The sequence below is a fragment of the Leptodactylus fuscus genome, chromosome 3 (genome assembly GCF_031893055.1).
Source record: "Leptodactylus fuscus isolate aLepFus1 chromosome 3, aLepFus1.hap2, whole genome shotgun sequence".
NCBI classification, from domain to species: domain Eukaryota; kingdom Metazoa; phylum Chordata; class Amphibia; order Anura; family Leptodactylidae; genus Leptodactylus; species Leptodactylus fuscus.
Window position 1 is genome coordinate 35,489,241 of NC_134267.1, and position 19,571 is coordinate 35,508,811.

Below are 19,571 nucleotides of genomic sequence, written 5' to 3' on the forward strand. Positions count from 1 at the left end.
CAACGTGCAGCCCTATCTGTAGTATTGTCAGAAATTGGGTCAATATGCCTATTTAATATTCTGCCACGTAAAATACTCTGGCCACATGATAAGGGCTTAAGCCGTAGTATTGATTGGGTCCGAGCACAAAGCCAGGCCATGTGTCTTTACAGAATAATCACTCTCATCATTTCTATAATACTCCCTTGTCCTTGGTGGGTGACATTCAGTTTAGAAAAAAAAAGTGCAGTGATTTATGACATTGATGGAGCATACGCTGCATGACTGGGGGTGAGAAGCGGCTTAGTATAGTATCAGACTACAAGGAATACTATAGGAATGCTGCTTTATGGGTGAAGGTTTCATATGAGTTATGAATGATCTCTGTCTCCTGCCCCTACAATCCTGCCCGTCCCCTCACCCCAATTTCTACTGTACCTAAGAACCAGAATTTTTGCATTTCAGTACAAATTCCCATCTGCAGAACACACCGATGCAAATATGTAAACCCCGCCTAAAGGCAGTATATCCCCATACTACTCCACAATATGCAATTGATCAGGCGGGGACCCTGCGGAGACATAGGTGAGGACGCATAAATGATTTCGTCGGGTCAGTAGAACATACAAATAGGAGGAAGCTTATAGCTCCGGGGCAGCTTTTTCATGAACTGATGCGTAATGTATCCTGAAAGAGATCCTCGCTAACAGCGGTAACATTAAATACTCTGTGAATGGACTTGTGCGATAGCTGAAGAGTTAACCCCTTCCGTGCACGCAGCGAAGCCTTCCTGCTCCCGGCGCCATCAGCACGGAATGAGTCAGTGATGTTCTGCCTGCCTGAGCATGGGAAGCCAAATGGGCAGTGTAACCTGCCACTTATTTAATCCTCAGCCATGCTCGGAAAATCTGAAGAATAATGCAGAGATGTCTGCTCGGGAAGGAGCAGTGTTCGAAACCAGACAGTCTTCACTTCCCTTTTTTTTTTGTTTTCCACTACATAATTGCCAAACTGTTCCGCCTGCCCTGGCAACTTCAAACGGACTGCACAAATGCCCAAGACAGAAAAAAGCAGAGGTGGTATACAGTCCAAGACACTGTAAAAGCCAAGAGGGTAAAATAAACTACAATAACTGCTGTCTGAAATGAACCAGGAATCCTGCTACTACCAGAATAACAAACAGGGCCAGCTTTACGGCCGGCAGTGTACCAGAATGTTAAAGAGGCATAGGAAAGACAACGGCGACACGCGGCCATGTGTAATGGACATCCAGTCATTGTGTGGGATGGACCTGACGGTATAATCATTCCTCCTGCCCCAAAAAACATCTAAAAACCTTAAAAATAGTAGTATAACATTCCAAAAGCCTATTAAAGGAATTTGTCACCAGACCCTAAAGCTGCAGATAGGACACGGTCATCAGAACTCAACCCAGCACTGCAGATAGATAGGATACATCATCAGATCCTAACCCTGCAGATAGATAGGATACATCCTCAGATCCTAATCCTGCAGATAGATGGGATACATCATCAGAGCCTAACCCTGCAGATAGATAGGATACATCATCAGAGCCTAACCCTGCAGATAGATAGGATACATAATCAGATCCTAACCCTGCAGATAGATGGGATACATAATCAGACCATAACCCTGAAGATAGATAGGATACATCATCAGACCCTAACCCTGCAGATAGATAGGATACATAATCAGATCCTAACCCTGCAGATAGATAGGATACATAATCAGATCCTAACCCTGCAGATAGATAGGATACATCCTCAGATCCTAACCCTGCATATAGATGGGATACATCCTCAGATCCTAATCCTGCAGATAGATAGGATACATTATCAGATCCTAACCCTGCAGATAGATAGGATACATCATCAGAGCCTAATCCTCCAGATAGATAGGATACATCATCACATCCTAACCCTCCAGATAGATAGGATACGTCATCACATCCTAACCCTGCAGATAGATAGGATACATCATCACATCCTAACCCTGCAGATAGGATACAGCATCACATCCTAACCCTGCAGATAGATAGGATACATCATCACATCCTAACCCTGCAGATAGATAAGATACATCATCAGATCCTAACCCTGCAGATAGATGGGATACATCATCAGACCCTAACCCTTCAGATAGATAGGATACATAATCAGATCCTAACTCTGCAGATAGATAGGATACGTCATCAGAGCCTAACTCTGCAGATAGATAGGATACGTCATCAGAGCCTAACCCTGCAGATAGATAGGATACGTCATCAGAGCCTAACCCTGCAGACAGATAGGATACATAATCAGATCCTAACCCTGCAGATAGATGGGATACATCATCAGACCCTAACCCTGCAGATACATAGGATACATCATCAGACCCTAACCATGCAGATAGATAGGATACATCATCAGATCCTAACCCTGCAGATAGATAGGATACATCTCCAGAGCCTAACCCTCCAGATAGATAGGATACATCATCAGACCCTAACCTTGCAGATAGATAGGATATGTCATCAGACCCTAACCCTCCAGATAGATAGGATACATCATCACATCCTAACCCTGCAGATAGATAGGATACATCATCACATCCTAACCCTGCAGATAGGATACAGCATCACATCCTAACCCTGCAGATAGATAGGATACATCATCACATCCTAACCCTGCAGATAGATAGGATACATCATCAGATCCTAACCCTGCAGATAGATGGGATACATCATCAGACCCTAACCCTTCAGATAGATAGGATACCTCATCAGATCCTAACTCTGCAGATAGATAGGATACGTCATCAGAGCCTAACTCTGCAGATAGATAGGATACGTCATCAGAGCCTAACCCTGCAGACAGATAGGATACATAATCAGATCCTAACCCTGCAGATAGATAGGATACATAATCAGACCATAACCCTGCAGATAGATAGGATACATCATCAGACCCTAACCCTGCAGATAGGATACATAATCAGATCCTAACCCTGCAGATAGATGGGATACATCATCAGACCCTAACCATGCAGATAGATAGGATACATCATCAGACCCTAACCATGCAGATAGATAGGATACGTCATCAGAGCCTAACCCTGCAGACAGATAGGATACATAATCAGATCCTAACCCTGCAGATAGATGGGATACATCATCAGACCCTAACCCTGCAGATAGATAGGATACATCATCAGACCCTAACCATGCAGATAGATAGGATACATCATCAGATCCTAACCCTGCAGATAGATAGGATACATCTCCAGAGCCTAACCCTCCAGATAGATAGGATACATCATCAGACCCTAACCTTGCAGATAGATAGGATATGTCATCAGACCCTAACCCTGCAGATAGGATACTGTCATCAGTACTCCACCCAGCCCAGCAGATAGATACGGTTACCTGAATCAAACAGTTTTCCCCTTGTGAATCTTGCCTCTGATGCGGAGATATTGCAATTTTTTCGATATACAAATGAGCCATTTGGAGCAACAAGGGCATTGTCATTACTCCAGGAGGTAAGTGGAAAAAGCCTCATTGCTCTGTCTATATAGATATCTCAGTAACAAAGGCATTGATACACAAGAGGAAAATTTAGTTCAGTTCAGGTGACCCTAACCTCTCTACCTGCGGGTTGATATGCCGGGCTCTGGTGACAGACTCCCTTTAATAAACTCTTGGAATATTGTTCTATTATTTTTAGTTTATTAGATTAATGTCTTTTGAGTAGGAGGAGTAATATTATATGTGTGTAGCAGTCAAGATTCAATATGGACATGTAAAACTGCACAGAAATGTTACAGGACAATAATAAGTATGACCTAGGTAAGTTACAATAATCATGTGATTATTGGACAGATTGTATAGTATTATTATTGTATAAAGAGGAAACCGCTACCGCAATGATTTCTTGGGAGGAAATCGCTGTAAGCATATATGAAAACCAGTGGCTAAATGGTTAAATACAGTCCTATGAAAAAGTTTGGGCACCCCTATTAATCTTAATCATTTTTAGTTCTAAATATTTTGGTGTTTATAACAGCCATTTCAGTTTGATATATCTAATAACTGATGGACACAGTAATATTTCAGGATTGAAATGAGGTTTATTGTACTAACAGAAAATGTGCAATATGCATTAAACCAAAATTTGACCGGTGCAAAAGTATGGGCACCTCAACAGAAAAGTGACATTAATATTTAGTAGATCCTCCTTTTGCAAAGATAACAGCCTCTAGTCGCTTCCTGTAGCTTTTAATCAGTTCCTGGATCCTGGATAAAGGTATTTTGGACAAACAATTCAAGTTCAGTTAAGTTAGATGGTCGCCGAGCATGGACAGCCCGCTTCAAATCATCCCACAGATGTTCAATGATATTCAGGTCTGGGGACTGGGATGGCCATTCCAGAACATTGTAATTGTTCCTCTGCATGAATGCCTGAGGATTTGGAGCGGTGTTTTGGATCATTGTCTTGCTGAAATATCCATCCCCGGCGTAACTTCAACTTCGTCACTGATTCTTGAACATTATTCTCAAGAATCTGCTGATACTGAGTGGAATCCATGGGACCCTCAACTTTAACAAGATTCCCGATGCCGGCATTGGCCACACAGCCCCAAAGCATGATGGAACCTCCACCAAATTTTACAGTGGGTAGCAAGTGTTTTTCTTGGAATGCTGTTTCTTTTTGGACGCCATGCATAACGCCTTTTTTTTATAACCAAACAACTCAATTTTTGTTTCCAAAATGAAGCTGGCTTGTCCAAATGTGCTTTTTCATACCTCAGGCAACTCTATTTGTGGCGTACGTGCAGAAACGGCTTCTTTCTCATCACTCTCCCATACAGCTTCTATTTGTGCAAAGTGCGCTGTATAGTTGACCGATGCACAGTGACACCATCTGCAGCAAGATGATGCTGCAGCTCTTTGGAGGTGGTCTGTGGATTGTCCTTGACTGTTCTCACCATTCTTCTTCTCTGCCTTTCTGATATTTTTCTTGGCCTGCCACTTCTGGGCTTAACAAGAACTGTCCCTGTGGTCTTCCATTTCCTTACTATGTTCCTCACAGTGGAAACTGACAGGTTAAATCTCTGAGACAACTTTTTGTATCCTTCCCCTGAACAACTATGTTGAACAATCTTTGTTTTCAGATCATTTGAGAGTTGTTTTGAGTAGCCCATGATGCCACTCTTCAGAGGAGATTCAAATAGGAGATCAACTTGCAATTGGCCACCTTAAATACCTTTTCTTATGATTGGATACATCTGGCTATGAAGTTCAAAGCTCACTGAGGTTACAAAACCAATTTTGTGCTTCAGTAAGTCAGTAAAAAGTAGTTAGGGGAATTCAAATCAATAAAATGATAAGGGTGCCCATACTTTTGCACCGGTCAAATTTTGGTTTAATGCATATTGCACATTTTCTGTTAGTACAATAAACCTCATTTCAATCCTGAAATATTACTGTGTCCATCAGTTATTAGATATATCAAACTGAAATGGCTGTTGCAAACACCAAAATATTTAGAACAAAAAATGATTAAGATTAATAGGGGTGCCCAAACTTTTTCATAGGACTGTAGTAACCACAAGTGGGGAAAAACACTCAATACATGGACAGGACCACACTGACCACCAACTCCGAGCCCATTGTTAGGTGGGCACCATCCAATTCTAAGTGGCACATAAAGCATGTAGATTCTGCATATATTATATACTGTGCGCTACACACCTGACCTCAGTATATTAGTATAAGCCATCACTTCATATTCTTATTGAGACCTGTAGAATGAAGAAATCCTAGTGAAATGTAGTAAGTGATTTCTGCCTTTAGATGGCGCTGATTGCTATACATAATTGCAAGGACTGAGAGGACTCCTGTAATTCAGTATTTGGCAGTTTCATTTACAGCAGTGACTATGGGTAGCATCTCTTTACATATAGTGGGGCCTATTGGGTCCTGCCACTTATTTTGGTTTTCAGGACAATACGTAACTCATGAAAGTAGTGACAATAGTGGATTAAATAAAGAAGAGTCTACATAACACAATCCTGGATTATTATATACATAGACGGTGGTTTATAAGATGTTACTACTGGGAACACTCCAGCGCAATTTTGTTACGAGTGTCCCAAATTAAGCAGGACAGTAACAGGTCACATGTTCTATCCGATTGTCCCCACACCAGAGCAACATGGGTGTAGCATTGTCCAATGTGCCGAGGGTAACTCCTACTGGGGTTACTGTGGGTGTTACAGAGGGCTCTGTAGAGGGTCCGTAAAGGGAACCGGTCACTTCAAAAATTCCACCCAACTTGCATTTGGTATGCTATAGTGATAGGCTGATATAACTAGTCATTTCTTCACAGAAATTGTTGCTTATTTTGGGTTCAGGAGTCCAGTGGGCGGTTCTGCTCAGTAACGTACAATTATCTTTCAATGCGCACTCATACAGGACCGCCCACATGACTACAAAGCATAGAATGAACAGAGATATAGATGAATGAAATACACGTTGTAACCAATGCTTTCCCAGTAAATATATATCAATCTGCTCAGCTACTTCAGTTCTGGATTGAATTATTAACATGACAAATTTCCTTTAAAGAGGACCCCCCTCCACCAACTAAAGAGCTCTGCATCCTTTATTAGGTCCCATTCTACTGATTCCAGCACAGTTGGAGTTTTTTCTCTAGCCCCCACCGTTCCTGAGTAATCATTTCAGTCATTGGCTCTCTACTGTCAGGCGAGCGGTCCCTATTGGTCTACTCCAGTCCAGGTCCACCCACTCGACAATGGAGAGCTTAGTTAGCATATTTGGTGCAGACATTAAAAAACACTGATTGCTCAGGAATGGTGGGGACTGGAAAAAAAAGTCCAACTGTGCCCGAATCAATGGAAGGATGCAAAGAGCTGCAGTTGGTGGAGGTGGTGAAAGGTCCAGCCTAGGACCGCCCTCCTGACAGTAGAGAGCCCAATTAACATAGTCAGTGCTCAAACTAACAGTACAATTGCTCAAGAATGGTGGGGGCTATGGGAAAAAAGTCCAGCTGTAGTGGAATCAGTAAAGCGGTGGGTGTCTACTAAGCAATTCAAAGAGCTGAAGTTGGGGTAGGTGGTGAGACGTCCTCTTTAAAGCAAATTTTAGGGCACTGGCGGTTCCATGGTTGACACAGAGGGCATTGAAGTTACCTCTGGGCCGGTGTGTAGCGAAGTGGAGGGGCAACTGGGCACGTGCCCTAAGTACTAGCTGTCAGGGGTTGCGCTAATAAGCCCCTTTCATGTACTGAGATACAGAGTAGGGGTGGTGAGCTGAACCTGTGCCCTGGGCCGCTCTACGGAGCTTTGGCGCTGGTACTGGTGACTCTGTGACTCTTACAGGGGCAATATAACCACCATTGCAAATACTTTGTGTACTACTAGGCTCCTGTTCTGACTTTGACCCAAGCTGGAGCTTTCGCCTAAAATATTTACAGCCCTGCATAATTCCTAGACGTGAGTCACTCTCCGGTGGAGGTTGTAGTCTAATTCCTATGGTGGTAGTCACAGAGGAGAGTAACCGCAGAGCCCTACCTGGGCAGTAAGTCTTCAGTAATACAGCACCGCCTCGGGTGACTCGCCATGACTTTCTTACCTACATACAAATTTGACAAATGCACTTTATTTTACTGTTAATATTCCAATAATGAAGTGACATTTATGATAAAAAGGTAGTAAAATATCCTAAGGCCAAGGCGACATTTCCTTCCCTGTGCCTTTCCTTGTATTTCTATTATTTCCTCGGATTACACTGCGTGTCTCAAGCACTTATTGTTCAGTAATGCCGTCCAGCAAGTAAGGAAACGTATCTGTCTACTGTATTTATCACCATTAATGTACAAAGCTGATCCAGCCTGCTGTAAAAGCGAATGTAACATATGTTTCCGAGCGAAATGAACGGGGATGAAAATCCCATTAGAAGTGTCATTGGTTTTCAATCTGCAACAAAAATGTTGTTCCTAGCCACAAACCTATATAAAGCAATATTAAAGGCCTAGAACATCACATAAAGGAGCGGGCTGCATTTCACAGGGACGTGGTGCTTTGTCTCACGGCAAAATGTACATGTGGGATCCAGTAATGAAATATCTGGATTTTGCCAGTAACCGTAACTATCTAGTTTCCTGACTCTATTTAGAGCGCTATAATAGAGAGTGAACCTCTCTACGTCATATTATTAAAGGGGTATTCTGGTATTACCCAACATTACCAGGAAGGGTCATCTGTGGGGGTCCGACACCCAGACCCCACAAAGATCAGCTGTTGTGGCAACCTTTGGGTGACGAAAGCTGCTAGCTAGTGGGCAGTCAGTGCGTGCAGTCCCACTCCTATACAAGTAATAGTAGCGGTGCTCAAGTTCATGGGAACTGCAGATATGCATTAGACAATGCTGTTGTGACACTCCTATTATTTGAATGGCACTGGGGCGGCCAGCATATAAACCCACCCCGCAGATAGATAGGTTAGGGTCTCCAGAACCAGCATATCACCCCAACACTACAGATAGATAGGTTAGTGTCACCAGAACCAGCATATCACCCCAGCCCTGCAGATAGATAGGTTAGTGTTACCAGAACCAGCATATCACCCCAGCCCAGCAGATAGATAGGTTAGTGTCACCAGAACCAGCATATCACCCCAGCCCTGCAGATAGATAGGTTAGTGTCACCAGAACCAGCATATTACCCCAGTCCTGCAGATAGATAGGTTAGTGTCTCCAGAACCAGCATATCATCCCAGCCCTGCAGATAGATAGGTTAGTGTCACCAGAACCAGCATATTACCCCAGTCCTGCAGATAGATAGGTTAGTGTCACCAGAACCAGCATATCATCCCAGCCCTGCAGATAGATAGGTTAGTGTCACCAGAACCAGCATATTACCCCAGTCCTGCAGATAGATAGGTTAGTGTCACCAGAACCAGCATATCACCCCAGCCCTGCAGATAGATAGGTTAGTGTCACCAGAACCAGCATATAAACCCCGCCCTGCAGATAGATAGGTTAGTGTCTCCAGAACCAGCATATCACCCCAGGCCCTGCAGATAGGTAGGTTAGTGTCACCAGAACCAGCATATAAACCCAGCCCTGCAGATAGATAGGTTAGTGTCACCAGAACCAGCATATCACCCCAGCCCTGGAGATAGATAGGTTAGTGTCACCAGAACCAGTATATAAACCCAGCCCTGCAGATAGATAGGTTAGTGTCACCAGAACCAGCATATTACCCCAGTCCTGCAGATAGATAGGTTAGTGTCACCAGAACCAGTATATAAACCCAGCCCTGCAGATAGATAGGTTAGGGTCACCAGACCCAGCATATCACCCCAGCCCTGCAGATAGATAGGTTAGTGTTACCAGAACCAGCATATCACCCCAGCCCAGCAGATAGATTAGGTTAGTGTCACCAGAACCAGCATATTACCCCAGCCCTGCAGATAGATAGGTTAGTGTCACCAGTCCCAGCATATCACCCCAGCCCTGCAGATAGATAGGTTAGTGTCACCAGAACCAGCATATCACCCCAGCCCTGCAGATAGATAGGTTAGTGTCACCAGAACCAGCATATCACCCCAGCCCTGCAGATAGATAGGTTAGTGTCACCAGAACCAGCATATCACCCCAGTCCTGCAGATAGATAGGTTAGTGTCACCAGAACCAGCATATCACCCCAGTCCTGCAGATAGATAGGTTAGTGGTACCAGAACCAGTATATTACCCCAGACCTGCAGATAGATAGGTTAGTGTCACCAGACCCAGTATATCACCTCAGCCCTACAGATAAATAGGTTAGGGTCACCTGAAGCAAATTCCCCTTGTGAATCGCCGCCTTTGATGCTGCAGCTATCTCTGTTTCTGTCAATATGCAAATGAGCTCTTTGGAACAATGAGAGCATTGCCATTGTTTTAAAAAGGAAAGCGGAACCCTGCCGATCTTTAGCTAATGACTAGTGATGAGCGAGTAGTATTCGATCGAATACCTCGCCGGCATAGGAATGCGTGTAATTGGTATTAGATCGAACACTACTCGCTCAACACTACTAATGACCTATCCTAAGGGTAGGTCTTCAATCTTATTGCCTACAAAAGAACCCTTGAAACAAAAAACTGTTCAAACTTCCGAAACAAAAAGTCACGTGAGTGCTCATATCCTTCCCTCCTCCCACCATCCAGGACGATGCACCACATATGCAATCTATAAAATAATGGAAAGCAAGAATTCATCCACCTTTACTTTGCAAAAACTCAATTCGTATGATCTATTCTGCTTACAAAAAAAATTATATTTTGCAATGGAGAATATGTGAGTACAAGTAAGAGAACAAAGTGCTGAAAAGTCAATAATCATACATAAAATAGTGATGCGTTTTAGATATTGACTTCCCCCGGAGACACGTTGAGATAACGTACCCCAAAGAGACATATCGTAGCGCTGTCAAAGAACCGCCATCTATAAGCATGAGACTATCACAAGTCTAACTTTCTTGCAGCTTTCACTTTCCTTTCCATAGAGAGCCCCAAGTCATCTAATTAAACGGAGAATGCGTCATATACAGCAGATGTTTCTTTTATCGCTGGATCTGAAGACGCGGCGAGATATCCAAACATTCCCAATAATGAGCACTAGCTCTGAACGGATTATGTTGGCTGCAGCTCGCAGGTTTGTTTTGCTACTGACCGGGAAGTTTCATCTTTGGAAATGATCATCGTTTAGTAAATATCCAATTAATAATCCCGGAAATATTTCCCGCACCCATTCTGGTGTACATAGGGTTCTCCTACTTAACCCGACAAATTGGCGCTACGGTTTATTTTTCTCCAAGGCTACGTTAAACAATTTGCTGTGACATTTAAACACATCCAGGACGTCGACGCTTCCTAATCCCTCTTTTAGAAAAAAGCGTCTTAAACTTTTCAAGTTAGAGACGTGTCTGAAAGATGTTCCTATCTCTAGGAGCCAGATGTGCAGGTGATGTAATCTGCCGCCAAGGCTCAGCTCAACTTTTATGGAGAATTTTCCTCTGATAACATCTGCAGTACGTCGCTCGAGCAGGTGGAAAGCGGGAATCAAAACCTCTTTATCTGGGACGGCTGTGCAATGAGCGAAACCGAATATGTCTTAAAGGTATCAATTCTACGGGGGAAGGAACTGACGAAAAAGAAAATTGGGGGCGACCATATCTGCAGTATATAAATGATGACAACCCCTATCTATATGACATCTGGATATCAAGTCTCCTGCTTGGGATCGCCATGCCATGGTAGTGACCTCCATAGAAAAAATTTACTATATCGCCACTAATAACAACTTATCTCCAGGTATTAGAAAGGACAGATTAGGGGCAATAACTGATTTTGTTTTACAAAATGTGGCTTTAACTTAAAAAAACCCTCTTTAGCGAGTATATTTCATAACCTCCACCCGCTCCAACTCTTCCATCATTCAATAGTCGCTGGTCCACGGATTCCGGCACAGTTGGAATTTTTTCTCTATTCCCCACCGTTCCTGAGTAATAAATGATGTTAGTTTCAGCACCCAACATGCTAATTAGGTTCTATAATGTCCACGAGGGCGTTCCCTGCAGTTCTGCTCCAGGTAGCCCCGCCCACCTGACAGTAGAGAACCTAAATAGCATGTTGGGTGCTGAAAGTAATGTCCCTGATTGCTCAAGAACCGCAGGGGCTAGAGAAAAAATTCCAAGTCTTCCGGAATCAGTGGAACAGAGACTATTGAAGGAAGCAAAGAGTTGGAGTTGGTTCTCTTATAAGGTAAAGAAGAAAATTCCTTCCTTTACAACATATTTTACATGCAATCACATGACTCTACATAGGATATTGAGTAACTTTACACATATTTTTCTGTACTTATCTTATACTAATCTTAAGCTACATTATGTTTTATTTCATTCACATCCAAAGCTCAAGTAAATGTTTATGTTTCTCAATACCCGGGAGCAGTGCATTGTGGGAGTTAGATAACAGCTCCAGATTTGCGCAACTTAATGTAAACTTTAAATCCACATAAAATAGTGAATATCTCGGTATATATAGCTTGGGTTACTAGTAATGAAAGGCTGTTTTATTCTCTGTTCAGACCGAAAGCTAAATTCCAAATTTTACATGAATCCTATAACGCTATGTTCACATCTGCATTGCTGTGTCCATTGTTCTGGCCCATTGGAGGACCAGAACAATGACCACACGGACTGCTAAAATAGGAGACACCAATGGTGTCAGGTGGATTCCATTGACTAAAAGGGGATTGACTGAGTGTCACGATATCTCCTCAACCCTGTCTAAGCCTCTCACCTCTGCCAGGTCAGTCCTCTCTGCGCCAAGCTGATGAGATGCAAGAACATCGAAACAGCTGTCCTTGGCTGAGAGACTGTACCTGGTAAAATCCCAACATCATTGCAAACAAGGGCCTCTGAGATGGTCGGCATGATGTTAAAGGGAGTGCCCTCTATTGGTTTGCTTGACTGAGACTCTGTCTTCCTAATTACATCATGGAAGATAGACTTGCACATTCTCAGTCAGCGCCCTCTATTGGTGTGCATACTTGAGGCACTGGCTTCCTAATTACATCATGGAAGTCAGATTTGCATATTCTTCCCATGTTCCATTGTTTTAAAGTGAAACTGTCAAAAAAAAAGGACTTGACAAAATTTTTTGTCTTGCAATGTGTAACGGTTACTGCGAACTGTGATCCCAGCCTTAGCAATGTCCAATGCTTTGTGAAATATAAGCTGATATTAATGGATTTAAGGGTTTCCAAGATTGCATCAACATGACACCTTTGTTGGTCCGACATCGGGTGCCTCCGATGTTTAACAGATAAGCAACATACAAATCTCGAGAAATTCAGAAAATTCACCACCTTCGAGTCTGAATGTTGAAAAATATACCAGATAGCTCAAAATCAATACAAACCTGCATAAATGGATGGAGACGGATGCAGCTAAATCTGAAATCCAGAAGCAATCCAGAAAAAAAAAACACCTTCACTGTGTAAACAGCACTTATCTAGGAACAATAAGTCATGGGTAGTAGCTAGGTAACCATGTACTATGTAGCTCATATAATGGCTTGAGGAGGCTGACATGGAGCAGAATGAAGATAGAAAATGACTAATCACTTAACTTCTGAGTTCATGGTTAAGGGGCCCAGATATTTGCTCTATTTATTCCATCTGATCTAACCAACAAGCGTCTCCGGGGTATAATACATGCATTATGGATGGTGACTAAAAGCGGACATCTTACAAAGATTAACCAGTGTTCCCTTTATAAAACCCTCCTTACCAAACCAACTACAAATCTTGAAGGCTCTCAACAACTCTAAGTGATGTTAACTGACCACGGGACAAGGTGCACCCCTGCGTGGATTCATTCAGACATTAGTGGGTACAATCTTGAACCATGCATAAAGTATACCTATAGTTCTTGATAAAGTCCTAGGTTGACACTAGCGTTTGAGTTTCCGTATGAGACTCCGTCCTTCATTCCACTTTCGGTGGAAAGCGGGCGGAAACATGGCGGATCCCATTTAGTCTATATAGTCTTTTTAAGCAGATAGGGATTCTGTCTTTTGGATCCCCAAGCAGACCCGAAGGATGGAAACCCAAACACGATAGATCCCTTCAAGCTTCCTTTGCATGGTTCCATGGTTCCATTACATAAGTAGGATCATGTTCTGTCCATGATTGACGCTTAGGACTAGTTTACACGCGGCTAGGGACGGCATATTTTGATCCTGATTTCGACGCGGAAAGCAGCATCAGAATAGGACCAAAATGTGCCTGCCGCGACTGTCGACTTCCCGCTCTGGAGTAGGCCCAAACGAATGGGCCTAGTGTGGAGGGTGCTGTCGTGAGGTGGATGCAGGGACTGAATCAGCTGCGGAATCCGCCTGAAGAAAGGGCAGCTCGCTTCTTTTTTTCCGTGAGCGGGAACAAACCACTCACGGAAAAAAGGACGCTAGCGCTATACATAGAGCTCTCTTGTCAGGGGGCAGATTTTGAGATGGATTCGGTGTCAAAATCCGCCCCCTCTTGCCCCGTGTGAACGAGCCCTTACATCACATGTCCGCTAAAAGCAGAGGTATGAATGAGGCCTAAAAGATGCAGGCAGCCTACGTAAGAGGCAATGTAACCTATTGGATAGATAGAATTAAACTGCAGACCACGTGAACCATGTGATTCCAACTCATATTGTATTAGGTAATGGTGCGGAATATGTCCCGTCCACAATTACAAGAATCTGTGGCATACACTATAAGAATACCTGTCCCTATACCAGGGCTCTCAGATTCCAAGCATCATAAAGAAAATGCTACAGAATGCAAATGCGGCCACGAGATAACACACTGCTCATTATATGGCGGATGGCAGTGAACCAGAATCTGCAATAAATGACCTTCATTTTTTTATTCATTAAGTTACTATGAAAAGTCACATTAGGACAGGGAAATAACAAAAGCTCTGAATGTATTATCAGTCCCATCATGCGCCAAGTGATGGGGTTTCTATTAATTCTCTTGCTGCTGCAGGGACTGATGTGACAAGCTCATTAGACCAAGTTCCATCTTCCCGCCGCAGCTCTGGGTATACGGCACCAGACTATTTATCCTGATCCGGAGAAAGGTTATCGCTTTGGATCTAACCAGCAATGTATAAAGAAAAACCTTTAATAAAAGAGAGAATGACTTCAAACATTCTGTATATTAGGGAATGCCTATAGGAAAACCTCAGGCTGACAGAAAGTGACAGTGGCGAATCTCACCGGACTAACCTCTGTGGGCATCACCCGGGAGAGACGTCTAGTTTCAAGCTGTTGGAAAATAGCAATGTGAAAGTCATTTATGCGAGCTCTGTTATTGGTCAGGGGCAATGATGGAAACCGGAATATCATTCCTGCATCTCCAGCTCACACCTTGGTGATGTCGTCTATGGGCGGTCACCGACATTGGGCTGTCCATACACATGACATTATGGTGAGCCATTCTTCTGATACCTTATGTAATCTTACGTAAAGGGTTAGTGTTATCTATCTATGAACCAACCGGGGGGGTATAGACAGTAGCCTGATTAAATATCCTAAACCAGAGCTACACCACTGACCACATGTAAGCTTCCATAGGAGTAGGACACCTTGCCTGGTGTTTTTGCCTATCAAGTCCCATCATGTGGCAGCCACATCTTATCTCTGTCTAGGTGGATTTCATGCAATGCTTTGTCTACACCAGAACTTTAACTCAACTTTAAATGGAGAACCAGCATATCAACCCATAGAGAGGTCTGGGTCTCCTAAATCAAACGTGGTTTTCCCCATGTGAATTGGAGCCTCTGTTGCAGAGATATTGCCATTTATGTTAGTATTGGAATCCTTTGGCGTTGCGTTGGAGCGATGGCAATACCCCCATTGCTCCAATGAGCTAATTTGCATATTGACAAAACAGTGATATCTCGGCAATGGGGTCATGGATTCACAAGGGGAAAACACTATTTGATTCAGGTGACCATAACCTAACTATTTGTGGGGCTGGGTTGATATGCTGGGTTCTGGTGACAGACTCCCTTTAACTTCCCTTGCCAAATATAGCCAAAAATATTATTAGGTTTTTTTTTTGTTTTTGTTTTTTTTTTAAAGTGTAGCACCTGGAAGATTTGTCCTTCCTACGTGGAGTCTGTTGGGTCTCCCCATTTTCTCGACATTTTGGCAAAATTGGCAAGTATAATACTACCCAGTTATATCACTGGCCACAGAAACCAACGGCCATTGGAACATCCAAAGACATAGATCCAAATCTATTTCTCCAGTCCTTTGCTACCCATACTAAGTAAAACCTCTCCACACCGCCACTGTTTTCAGTGATAGATATAGTGATAGATATCAGCTCCATGGTATACTATATATACTAGCCATCTTCCCTGATCCCTAAGGCCTTCGTTACAATATTTGGGGATCATCTTAAAGACGTTTCAGTGTAATATTACTGTAAGTAAACACTTGTTTGTTTGTTTTTCAAAATTAATGAAATAAAAATTAAATCGAAAGCTTAAACTGACATTTACTCTGATAATTTTTCCAGGTTTATTTTTACCTTCCATATTAACAATAGAATCCCCTTAAAAATGAGACAGGCATCAAATCGTTACGGTATACCTGTCATGGTTGGCAAGACAATAGTCTTTAGGGAAAGGAAGTTGCCGCAGCGTTAAAAATAGTCGCTTAAAAGCAGAGTGCCACATACAGGGAAATGTATTTTTAAGATTTACTATGCGGCGGCCATGTTCGTGGTTTGTATAAAAATGGAATATGCAGCCATATGGTCTTCATTTATTATTTCAGGGTTAGATAGGATACAGAATCGTAATATTATATCCTAACGGACAATGTGGTTCAGACGGCATGAACTGTATGTGCACATGGCAACTCTTGTTGTGTTACGTTCTTGATTAAAAACATTCCACCATTTTGTGGCTACAGCTGCTTTTCAGAACTATGTGGACAACAAATAGACTGTGCAGCCTGTGCGGTCATACTTTCTTCTATCTGTCCTTTACTCCTTTGTAATTATAAAAAAACAAAAAACCTGATAGTCTTCAGTAGTTGATACTTTTTTAATGGTTAACTCATAATGATGACAGATTACAACGTTTCAGAACTCTCGGCTCCTTTCTCAAGTAAATTTAAAACCATTTCTGAAGGCTGCATATTTATGTACAAAAGGGCACATAGGGATAGAATTCCAGGAGGAAGGGGGGGGGGCGTAGAGAGTCATTAGTAATTGGTACAAACAATGTAAACATTCCAGGTTTTTATCAGTTCTAAGGGTCTCAGGTCAGTGATTTCTGTAAGATGCCATAAAACCATGTGACAGATTTCGCCCCTTCTCCAGTGTTTGAAGCAGGGTCATAAATTTATACTCATAAATCCGTCGTTCTTTCTTTGATTTGAAATTCCCTCTTAAAACCAAAATTTTCATGTGATGGGTGATATTATGATCCTCATTGCAGAAATGTTTTGATACGGGAAGGCCCAGTCTTCGTTCTCTAATTGTATGGCGATGTGAATTCATCCGCATTCTAAGTTGCTGTCCAGTCTCTCCAACATACAGATTTTCAGTGGAACATTTGGTGAAGGGGAGAAGGGGCTAAATCTGTCACATGGTTTTAGATGAAGGGAAGTAGGGAATAGATGAAAAGCAATATGACTGCAAGGCCAGACTACATCAAATGTGTTTGTAGTCTGTAACCACTGAAACACATTACCGTAGTTCTTTACAAGATTAATAGATAGAACAGAATAGGCTATTTCAGCACTATTTGCTTAACTGGAAGTTGTAGCGTTTTCTGCTGTGTTACATAAGCATTGATTACAATTTAGTATATCTCAGTATTATACGTTAATGCGTATATACTCAGACAATAAAATCCAATGAACAGCATCGATAGGAATCAACGATCAGCCCATTCAATCATTACTCGCACTCCTGATAATTCTTTCCTTAACCAAGTGAAGAGTCCTGCACGTCGCCATCTCCGTTTCACATTCATTACTTGCCGCCATCGTCCTGCTATATGTAATTACCGCACACGCTATCTCCTGCATTGTATTATTTATGAAGCCAATTGCCTCCCACTTTTCTATATGCTATAAGCCAGTTTCTAATGTCATCCATTATGTAGATTAGATCTAAAAACGGTTTGGCATTACCTTGATAGTGAGATCTCGACGACTAGTCTCTGAAATCAGGATTTTCAATTACCTCTTCAGCCATCAGGCAGAAAATAGCACAGACGCCTGGAGGTTATCACTACCGTACTTTGGTTAAAAGACTCTCTTTGTTTACTTGGGTACAGATTAGGAAAAATTTGACTATTCAAATAAATGGAAATACAACTCCCTTTATCACAGGAAACATATCTGTAGTATACAATTCATTGAATATAATACAAGGGCGGATTTGACATGGACTCTGACTGATCCCTTTCAGACATTGTTAAGCAATGAAAGAAATTTTAAGAGAAAAGCAAGTTTTCCATCACAATTATAAAGACTCTCTAAGGAACAAAGACAGGGCAGTCCCAACTGGGTTGGGTTTTGGGAGGCCACTTGGCACCACGTCCTACTGTGGGAATTGACCACAATGGATCTGCTCACACCTGTGGAGACCACTACAGTCACCTTCCATGATCCAGAGCTCCTGGTGTGACGTGTTGCAGACGTGTTGGTAACACTTTCTACCTCCTGCATTTTTGGAGAAGATAAAGTCCTTGGGTCTTGGTTTCGCATTAACTGTGTAATCGTTGGAGGGGCTAAAAAAGACATAGCCTGTCATGGGTTGGTAAAAAACTGTGAAAGACTCCGCTCTCCACAAACAAGGGCGTAGGGGACAAGGGCAAAATCTACCACCACAAAGGGTAGTCCTATAGTGATCTATTTTATGAAGGCTCATCTACGGAAGGTGTATCACTGCCTTTCGCCAAATTCAACTATAGAAACCATATTCTCCTGCTTTCCTTCCTCTGGATAAGGCTATCATTGATCCAGGGTTTTTATACTGACTGCCAGATTAGAGTCAGGAAGGAATTTGGGGCAATTGGCATGAGCCTCATGGGTTTGGGTTTTTTTGCCTTCCCCTCGATCAATACTATAGATCAAACCTCATCTACTATGCAAATATGTTCCGCGCTGATTTTTTCAGCACCAATGTTGCATCCTTTTTTTCCCCTGACCCACTGACCTTCAAAGGTAGAGTCGTGTCCATCAAAACAGGGTCGTGCTTTAGATCCATCAAAAAGTGGAGCATGCTCTAGTTTTTCATGGATCATGGACATCACTCGCCTGTTAATGTGCCTATACAGTATATATATATATATCCCCTACATCCACTTAAGAGATATAAGCCAACCCATCTTGTGTACGAAGTGGAATGACAAATTGATTTGAGACGCCATACCCTGAATGAAGCCCTTAGACTGAAGCACGGCACAGATTATTAGGTGTAGACCCCTACATTAGTTATGGTGGAAACCTAATAATGTTACAGACTGGAATATATAAATGGCTGCAGGCTGTGCAGGTCCCTAATGGCGAGGACCCTTATCCCGGCTCTCTGAGGCTTCCACCTTCATAGATCATTAGTTAAACCTTTCACAATTGAAATTATCCATCACAAAGTAGACAACAATTGGAGCAGAGTGCAATGTGAGGTGGTTACTCAACATGCCACAGGGCAAAGTCATTTTAGCAAAATGTAAACACCTGCCAGCCTGGTGTCACAGGAATAATGTCTGGCAACACTGATAAGCTGCCATGTATTGTTAGCGAGGATTAAACGTTTACTAGCCTGCAGCCAGTGGACACGCATATCATATTTATGCCTAGCTACGAGAAGGGTACTGCTGCTGTGCGACATGGCGACTTCCAATAATACAGGAAGCAGAGGCAAAACAATAAGGTGCAAAGTGTGATTAATGGATGTAGAAAGCTCTGACATGTACCGGGTCACACATATCCTGTCAAAC

The 19,571-nt window shown here is 42.6% G+C and overlaps 1 protein-coding gene and 1 long non-coding RNA gene across 8 annotated transcripts in view; one reads left to right on the forward strand and one right to left on the reverse strand.

Moving 5' to 3' along the window:
• The window catches only part of SLC8A1 (solute carrier family 8 member A1), a 269,144-nt gene that overhangs the window by 94,649 nt on the left and 154,924 nt on the right, over positions 1–19,571 (reverse strand). The gene's annotated exons all lie outside the window — the stretch shown is intronic.
• The window catches only part of LOC142197286 (uncharacterized), a 282,948-nt gene continuing 272,343 nt past the window's right edge, over positions 8,967–19,571 (forward strand). Inside the window, exons 1-2 of one of the 2 annotated variants that reach the window (XR_012715308.1) lie at positions 8,967–8,993; positions 9,437–9,489. This is a non-coding gene — a long non-coding RNA (uncharacterized LOC142197286). Of the gene's footprint in view, positions 8,994–9,224; positions 9,240–9,436; positions 9,490–19,571 lie in introns of those variants that run through there. The other variant, XR_012715309.1, reaches the window with a different exon arrangement.